Source organism: Benincasa hispida, chromosome 12, assembly GCF_027475165.1.
Source record: "Benincasa hispida cultivar pf3 chromosome 12, pf3_genome.v1.1, whole genome shotgun sequence".
Taxonomy (NCBI): Eukaryota; Viridiplantae; Streptophyta; class Magnoliopsida; order Cucurbitales; family Cucurbitaceae; genus Benincasa; species Benincasa hispida.
In genome coordinates this window covers 76669384-76678218 of record NC_143489.1, presented here as the reverse complement: position 1 = coordinate 76678218, position 8835 = coordinate 76669384, and the positions used below count along the sequence as shown (strand labels likewise).

The 8835-nt window shown below is 42.3% G+C and overlaps 1 non-coding gene across 1 annotated transcript; it reads right to left on the bottom strand.

The window, feature by feature from the left end:
- Positions 1-4276: 4276 nt before the first annotated feature.
- On the bottom strand, positions 4277-4383 carry LOC120068616 (small nucleolar RNA R71). Its single transcript, XR_005479254.1, has one exon. It is a non-coding gene; the product is annotated as a small nucleolar RNA R71 (small nucleolar RNA).
- Between the last annotated feature and the right edge of the window lie 4452 nt (positions 4384-8835).

Below are 8835 nucleotides of genomic sequence, written 5' to 3'. Positions count from 1 at the left end.
GCAAAGCTCTTGAAGAAAGAACCATGAATCCAAGAAACAACAATCCTTCAAAAGAACTCAACACACGTTCAATGGCATTAGAAGTTCAAGAAGAAAGAACGCATGAATCCACAAGCCATTCAGAGCCAAGCACGTTTAACACGAGAAAACCTGTGGTGCCGCTGGATGCACCATTCCCTAGACGCTTGATGAAAAAGAATGATGAACAACAATTTAAGCGTTTTCTTGAAATCCTGAGGCAATTGCACATCAATATTCCACTTGTAGAGCCTTGGAGCAAATCCCAAAATATGTCAAATTTTTTAAGGACATTTTGACAAAGAAAAGAAGAGTCAACGAGACGGAGGTAATTGTGCTAACGCAGGAATGCAATGCGTTAGTAAGCAATAGATTACCCAAGAAACAGAAGGACCTAGGAAGCTTCACAGTCCCGTGTTCGATCGGAGGGTTGGATGTGGGACATGCGTTGTGTGATTTGGGAGCAAGCATTAATCTCATGCCACTCTCAATCTTCAAGAAATTGGGAATTGGTGAAGCACAACCCACTTCTGTTACTCTTCAACTCGCTGACAGAACGATCAAGTACCCTGAAGGAAAGATTGAAGACGTTTTGGTAAAAGTTGACAACTTCATATTCACAGCAGATTTCATCATCTTAGACTATGAAGCGGACAGGGATGTACCAATTATTCTTGGACACCCCTTTCTAGCCACTGGGAAAGTGTTGATAGACATGCATAAGGGAGAATTGACTATGCGCATAGACAATCAGGAAGTAAAGTTTAATATGTTAAACGCATTAAAGTTCCCGGATAGTGAAGAATGTCAACTGAACAGAATAGAGTTGCCTAAAGAAGAAGTGACCTAAGTATGCGAGGTCCTCGCATTGGAGGAAAACATGAAAGAACCAGAGCTGCCAAGTCTGAGTGAGCGGCAGACAAAACTAACGCGTCCATCACTAGAGGAACCACCAGAACTTGAACTAAAACCATTATCTAGTCACCTTAAATATGCTTTCCTTGGAACAAATAAAATTTTACCTGTAATTATTTCCGCGAATCTTACCAAGCCTAACGAACATTCTCTTTTGCAGATGCTGCAAAAGCATATGCGTGCAATAGGTTGGACGCTAACGGACATCCGTGGCATCACCCTATCTTATTGCATGCATAAAATCAGGTTGGAAGAAGGGAAGATGGGATCGATTGAGCCTCAACGAAGGCTGAACCCCATAATGAAGGAGGTAAAGAAAGAAATCTTAAAATGGTTAGATGCAGGAATAATCTATCCTATATCCGACAGCAGCTGGGTAAGCCCAGTCCAATGCGTTCCCAAGAAAGGGGGAACAACAGTGATAGTCAATAATAATAATGAGCTCATTTCTTCAAGGACTGTCATGGGCTGGCGCATCTGCATGGACTATAGGAAGCTCAACGTGGCAACCAAGAAGGACCACTACCCCATTCCCTTCATTATGGACTATGTGTGGACACCTCTCAGGCCATGAGAAGGTGTGCCTTGGGATCAGCCCTAAAGGGATCAATCTATCTACTTACCCTTACTTCGGGGAAGGAGTGAATTCCATCTTATGTAGCTGAGTTCCCAACTCCCAAATCAGACAAACCCCCAAAGTAGTAGGTTTGAGTCGGCGACCTGGCCACTCGTACCTATGCAAATCAAAAGACCGCCCTCAATGGATGGAGTTCCCAACTCATTCAGGATTGAGGTCATGTTACCTATGGTCATTCTAGTGAAGTGAAGTCTTTTTCATGAATGACGTTATATAACGAATACTTTGTGGTCGGGTCTTATACAAACTCTTTGTATAGGACGTCGCCACTCATATGTCTCTACACGAATGATCAGGATCAGACCATCTGTAGCAAGTCACAACACTTGTAAGTATTCCACAAAGTGGGCCGCATCCGTAGTGTTACCAAGATAAGGTTTCCCTCCTATATCGATATACTACAAACCATTTTGGTTATTGATAACGGGCAGAAATGCACGTTATCATAGTGTTAAGTTCTTAAACAATGTTGGCTTGCATTGATAAAATATGATAAATTGCATTAAAAAAGCATCATATTCATAATATTGCGGTCGCATGTGTTCATCGCATTGGAACAGTTGATTTTTGTATTTTTTATGCAGATTATGCGTGAACGCAAGGGGGAAATTGCGATCATAGGAAATCATCGGTCGAGCGCAACTTCACCGCAAGGCTTTGCGATGATTGTGCTCGTAAACATTTGCTCAAGAAGAATTTCCGCAACTTGGTTTGCGTAACTTGGTGGGCGCATCTCAGTGAAAGGCTAATTAATTGCGATGGGACAGAAAGCTGATGACAGTCGAATCTGAATTAAGTTAACAGCCGATAACGATCACAAGTACATTCAACTTTTCAGTGACAAATATTCGGCGCATCAATCAGGAATTAAAGCCGTCCCATCTGTACAATCATAAGAGAGAAGCCGCCTTTCACCCTGGATGTTCTATAAATACCAAGGCAATCCTTCAGAAAAGGGGTTAATTAGTTCACGAGTTCACCATCTTACGAGTTTAGCCTGGTTTTTAGATTTTCTTTTACTTTAAGGCGGATGCGAGAGAAGAAGGTTGTGCTGACAGATTGTTCCAGTAAGCTTGGGAGACCGCCGAAAACTACCAAAACAGAGAGAGGGTCGACGCCTACAGAAGCAGGAATATCTTTGGAACCGAATAGAGATTGACAGTGTAAAAGCCTCAGTCAACAAGGAATTGCTACCAGGCTCTCTTCCTTTATCTTCCATTGTTATTTTGTACTCACTCATTTATAAAAATGGAATTTCCTTCTCTATATCTGTTCACTCTCTGTTATTTATGCATGAGTAGCTAAATCTATTGAATTGGTTGAGAATAACTTAGCTAGCATGACTGGGAATCTCCATTCTATGTGATTATCTTGTATTATGTATGCTTCATTCGTCCATTAGAGATACTCGAGAGGGTAGTTTGTGGACAGGATCTAGGCTTGGGAAAGTCAGGTTAGAATCTAAGTTCGGGAGAGTCTGATTAGAACACAAAATCAAGAGATAGGCGCTTAGGAATAAGCTCTATTTGCTATTAACGCATCCCATGCATCCTAGAGATAGGATATGATTGTGTGTGGCCACCTTGCTTTCATGCATCTTGCATCATTGTATAGGACAAGAGTAGAGACTTAGGAATAATCTCTATGGACACTTTTGCATTCAACACATGCGTCCTAGACTTAGGAGCATCACATTTGCATTGGAAAATGACTTGTTGTGCATGGTTGTAGCATGGTCGCATAGTTTGACGCATTCCCAGGTAACGATAGCTAAAGACCTTCTCAACCCGTTCACCGCATACTAAATGCATCTATCCCACAACTGACTTTTCTCAAATCCGCCGCATTTTTTTATTTTTCATTAACGCAAAAACAAAATCCCAACAACTTATTTATTTATCCGATTACCGCAAAGTTTTCATAAAAATTACCAACGCAACCTGTTTTCACAAGTCCCTAAGTTCGACCTTGGACTTATTAGGAAACTCAGTGTAATTTACCCTTGGATTTCGCTGAGGAAACTTGAGTTCACAACGCAATTTCACCATCGCATATCATCCATAATTCACTTCATAAAATCAAGCATCAAGTTTTTGGCGTCGTTGCCGGGAACTTCGACAAAATAGTGTTCTAACGGTAATTTTTCTGATTTCTTTGTAGACTCTCAATCTCTGGCGAATTATGACCTGGAGATTGAGAGAATGTTTAGACGGAGACTGAGAAACCGCCAACAGTAACCACAGTCAGATAAAGAAGAGATGGCGGAGAAGCCTGAAAACGGAGCACCAAATGATAACAATGTCATGGCGAATCCAATCATGCTGGCAAACGATCACAATAGACCCATTAGGGACTATGCATCTCCAAACCTCTATGATTTCTCTCCAGGAATCATGAGGCCTGCCCTCGATGGAAGCAGATTCAAAATGAAGCCAGTGATGCTACAGATGATCCAGACTGCAGGACAATTCAAAGGAAGGCGTGGCAAGGACCCGCACGCCCATCACCGAAGCTTTATTCAAATCTGCAATACTTTTATGTTCCCAAACATCTCTGCCGAAGAAGTTCGACTAACTTTGTTCCCTTTTTCTCTCTGTGACCAGGCTAAGAAATTAGGCGTATTCTCTCAAACCGGGAGAGATCACTTCATGGGAACAGGTCGTGGAGAAGTTTATGAAGAAATACTTTCCACCCACTGAGAATGCCAGACAAAGGAAACTCATTACAAATTTTGAACAAGACATGGACGAATCGCTCAGTGATGCCTGGGCGAGGTTTAAAAGGTTGGTTAAGGATTGTCCACACAATGGTTTGCCAGACTACCTTCAAATGGAAACTTTTTATCATGCTTTGAATCCCACTTCGCCGACCACTGCCAATACGGTAGCCGCTGGTGGTCTGCTTGATAAAACGTATGACGAAGCGAAGAATATCTTGGATTGCATCTATAAGAACCACGAAGATTGGAGAGAGAGTGACCAGAGATTGAGAATCAAAGACAATGATGCAAGTAATGGTGCTATTACTTCACTACAAAATCAGATGACCGCAATGATAAACTTAATCCAGGGAATTGCAATCAGCAGCCCAATACCGCAAAATGGGCAAATAAACGCAATCAGTTAAAACACGCAAGGTGTGCGACTTGCGATGATAGGCACGAGATGGAAGATTGCCTGCAAAATCCACAATCCGTTTACTTTGTAAAAAATAATCCCTTTTCGAATACCTTCAACCCCGGGTGGAGAAACCACCCTAATTTTGCTTGGAAGAATCAGCAACAGAATTTCCAACCCGTGGCGCAAAAAGAAGGGCCACCAGGATTTCCCACGCAACAACGGTTAAACGAGCAATCAAGCAAGTAGCTCACAACCACTGCAATCCTCTTCCTTGGAAAGCCTATTGAAGCAATACATAGAGAAAAACGAAATTGTGCTTCAAAGTCAAGCTACGTCCATCCACAATGTAGAATTACAGATGGGCCAGATTGCGAGTGAGCTGAAGAGTAGACCACAAGAGGCTCTGCTGAGTTCAACAGAACTCCTACGCAATCCGGGAGGATCAGGTAAAAAGAAATGTCAGGTTGTGACATTGCGAAGTGGGAAGACGGTGGAGGAAGAAAAGAATGAGCTTTGTTGGACAGCTCACATTGCGGCTGAACCTGGAATTGCGGTGACGCAAGAAAAAGAAGGAGGAAAAGAAGCAGTAGAACCAGAGGTTGCGTCGACCTCAAAGCCAAATGAGACGGGGACCGTGAAAGTGTAGTTATCCCCTTTCCCAAAGAGACTAAGGAAGAAGAAGAACGAAGAGGTACAGTACTAACATTTTCTGTCTATGTTAAAGCAATTATATATTAATATTCCTTTCAGTGAAGCGATTGAAGAGATGCCTACCTACGCAACGTTTTTGAAGGATATGGTAACCAAGAAGAGGGGAGCTGGTAAGTTTTCCACGGTAGCTTTAACGCAAAGTTCGAAATCAATCATTCCACCGAAGATGAGCAATCCTGGAGCTTTACTATTCCTTGCTCCATAGGAGGGCTATACATCAGGCAAGCTCTATGTGACCTGGGAGCCAGCATAAATTTGATGCCTCTTTCAATCTTTAGGCAGCTGAATGTGGGGCACCTTGTACCCAAACGGTGACTCTCTAACTTGCCGATAGATCTCTGGTGCATCCAGAGGGAAAGTGAAGGACGTACTGATAACCATTGACAATTTTATCCTACCAGCCGTCTTCATCATTTTGGACTACGAGGCCGACAAAGATGTGCCCATCATTCTGGGGCGACCATTTTTATCAACAAGTCATGCTCAGATTGATGTGCATAAAGGGAAATCACTTTGAGCATCAACGGACAGAAGCTTAAGTTTAACATAATTCGTGTTATGAAGTTTCCGGATGAAGAAGACCTGCATGACTCAGATGATGACCAGAATTTGATTGAGGAAGAAAAGTTTGATGAAGAGAATGAAGAAGAGGATGTCAGCGCTTCCGTTCTTGCCTGTAATGAGATCATAACAAAAACAAACAAGGAAGAAGAAATGATCTCAAACCAAGAAGAAGAGCCAATAGAAAAAGAAGAAAGAAAAACAACGCAACCATCCCTAGTAGAACCACCAACATTGGAATTAAAGACCTTGCCGAGTCATTTAAAGTACACGTTTTTGGGACAGAATGAGAAGCTTCCAGTTATCATTTCATCTGAGCTCAACGAAGACCAAAAGAATGCGTTGATGAGCATTCTAAGGAAACATGTGCGAGCAATTGGTTGGACGCTCGTTAACATTAAAGGAATTAGCCCAGCGTACTGTATGCACCACATTCGTCTTAAAGAGGATCACAAAGCAACGATCGAACATCAACGCAAACTCAACCCTGCGATGAAAAAGGTCGTCAAAAAGGAGATCATTAAATGGTTAGATGCGGGCATTATCTATCCCATAGTAGACAGCACGTGGGTTAGCCCCACACAGTGTGTGCCGAAAAAGGGCAGTATGACGGTAGTCCCAAATGAAAACAATGAATTAATACCGCAAAGAACTGTCACTGGGTGGCGCATTTGCATGGATTACCGCAAGCTGAATGCGGCCACAAAGAAAGATCATTTCCCTCTGCCATTCATTTACCAAATGCTAGACCGTCTAGCTGGAAATGACTTTTATTGCTTTCTGGATGGTTATGTCGGGTACAACTAGATTATGATAGCTCTAGAAGATCAAGACAAGACCACATTCACCTGCTCATATGGGACCTTTGCTTTTCGTCACATGTCGTTCGGCCTCTGCAATGCGCCAAGCACGTTCTAAAGCTGCATGATGGCCACCTTTTCAAATTATCTCGCAGACTCTGTTGAAATCTTCATGGACGACTTCTCTATTTATAGGAACACCTATGAAGTCTGTTTAGCAAACTTGGAGAAGATACTGAAGAGATGTGAAGAGACGAATCTGGTACTTAATTGGGAAAAATGTCATTTCATGGTGAAGAAGGGCATAGTGTTGAGCCATAAGGTTTCCCGGGATAGGTTAGAGGTGGACAAAGAAAAAATGGAAGCAATTGAAAACCTTCCACCTCCAACAAGCGTGAAGGCTGTACGAAGCTTCTTGGGGCACGCTAGATTCTAGAGACGCTTTGTTAAAGATTTTTAAAATAGCGCGATCATTGAGTGCGTTGTTAGAGGCTGACAGAAAATTTGATTTTGACAATAACTGCCTCAACGCATTTCGAGTTTTGAAGAATGCGCTGATTACTGTACCCGTATTGATTGCACCGGACTAGACACTTCCTTTTGAAATAACGTGCGATGCAAGCGGGTATGCGATGGGAGCAGCTTTGGCACAGAAGAGAAAAACAATCTTGCATCCCATCACATATGTGAGTAAAACATTAAATCCTACTCAGACAAATTATACCACCACAGAGAAAGAGCTTCTGGTGGTAATTTTTGCGTTGGAAAAATTTTGGGCATATCTGTTGGGGACAAAGGTACTCATCCATACTGATCATTCAGCAATAAAGTACTTAATGACAAAGAAGGACACAAAGCCGAGGTTTATCAGATGGGTTCTCCTCCTTCAAGAATTTGACATAGAAATAATTGATCGGAAGGGGATAAAAAACCAAGTTGTGGATCACTTGTCTAGACTAGAAAATCCTGAGGTTGACCGCAATGAGTCTGAAGTGAGTGCAGTGTTCCCAGATGAGCAGTTGTTCCATATTGAAGAATTGCCCTGATATGCAGACATGGTCAATTATCTGGTATGTGAGCAATTTCCTAAAGATTACACCTACTACCAACAGAAGAAGCACAAACATGAATGCAGACATTATTATTTGGATGAGTCGAATCTGTATAAAAGAGGGGCAAACTAGATCTTGCGATTTTGTGTACCAAATGCTACTCAACAATACATATTATCACAATGTCACGACTCACCATATGGTGGGCACTTTGAAGGACAGCGCATAGTAGCCAAGGTTTTACAGAGTGGATTCTTTTGGCCTACATTGTTTAAGGATGCAACTGTCTACATAATGAAGTGTGATCGGCGCCAGCGCACAGGTAACATTTCATGGAAACATGCAATGCCAATGAACATCATCTTGGAGCTTGAATTGTTCGATGTATGGGGGATTGATTTCGTGGGACCATTCCCTCCCTCGAATGGTAAACATTATATTTTATTAGTCGTCGACTATGTATCCAAGTGGGTAGAGGCAGAGGCGTGCGCCGTAAGTGATGCGGCGGTAGTCTCTCAATTCCTAAATAAGAACATTTTCACTCGTTTTGGCACTCTCCGTGCCATCGTAAGTGATGAAGGGTCACACTTTGTCAATCATACTGTTAAGGAGCTGTTGCGCAAATATAACACTCTCTACAAAGTGGCCATCGTATACCATCCGCAAATGAATGATCAGGCTGAGATGTCCAATCGGGAGATTAAGCTGATACTCGAGAAGGTAGTAAAGCCTTCACGAAAAGATTGGTCAACGAAGCTCGACGATGCGTTGTGGGCATACCAGACTGCATTTAAAACACCAATAGGTATGTCCTCATAAGCGTTGATATTTGGTAAGCCATGTCATTTGCCTCTGAAGCTGGAACATAAGGCATTGTGGGCGATAAAGAAGCTGAACTTTGATTTAAAAAAAAGCAGGAGAAGCGCGAAAAATGCAACTGGTCGAGCTAGAAGAATAGAGAACTAACGCATATGAGAACGTGAAGATCTACAAGGAGCGCACCAAGCACTGGCACGACAAAC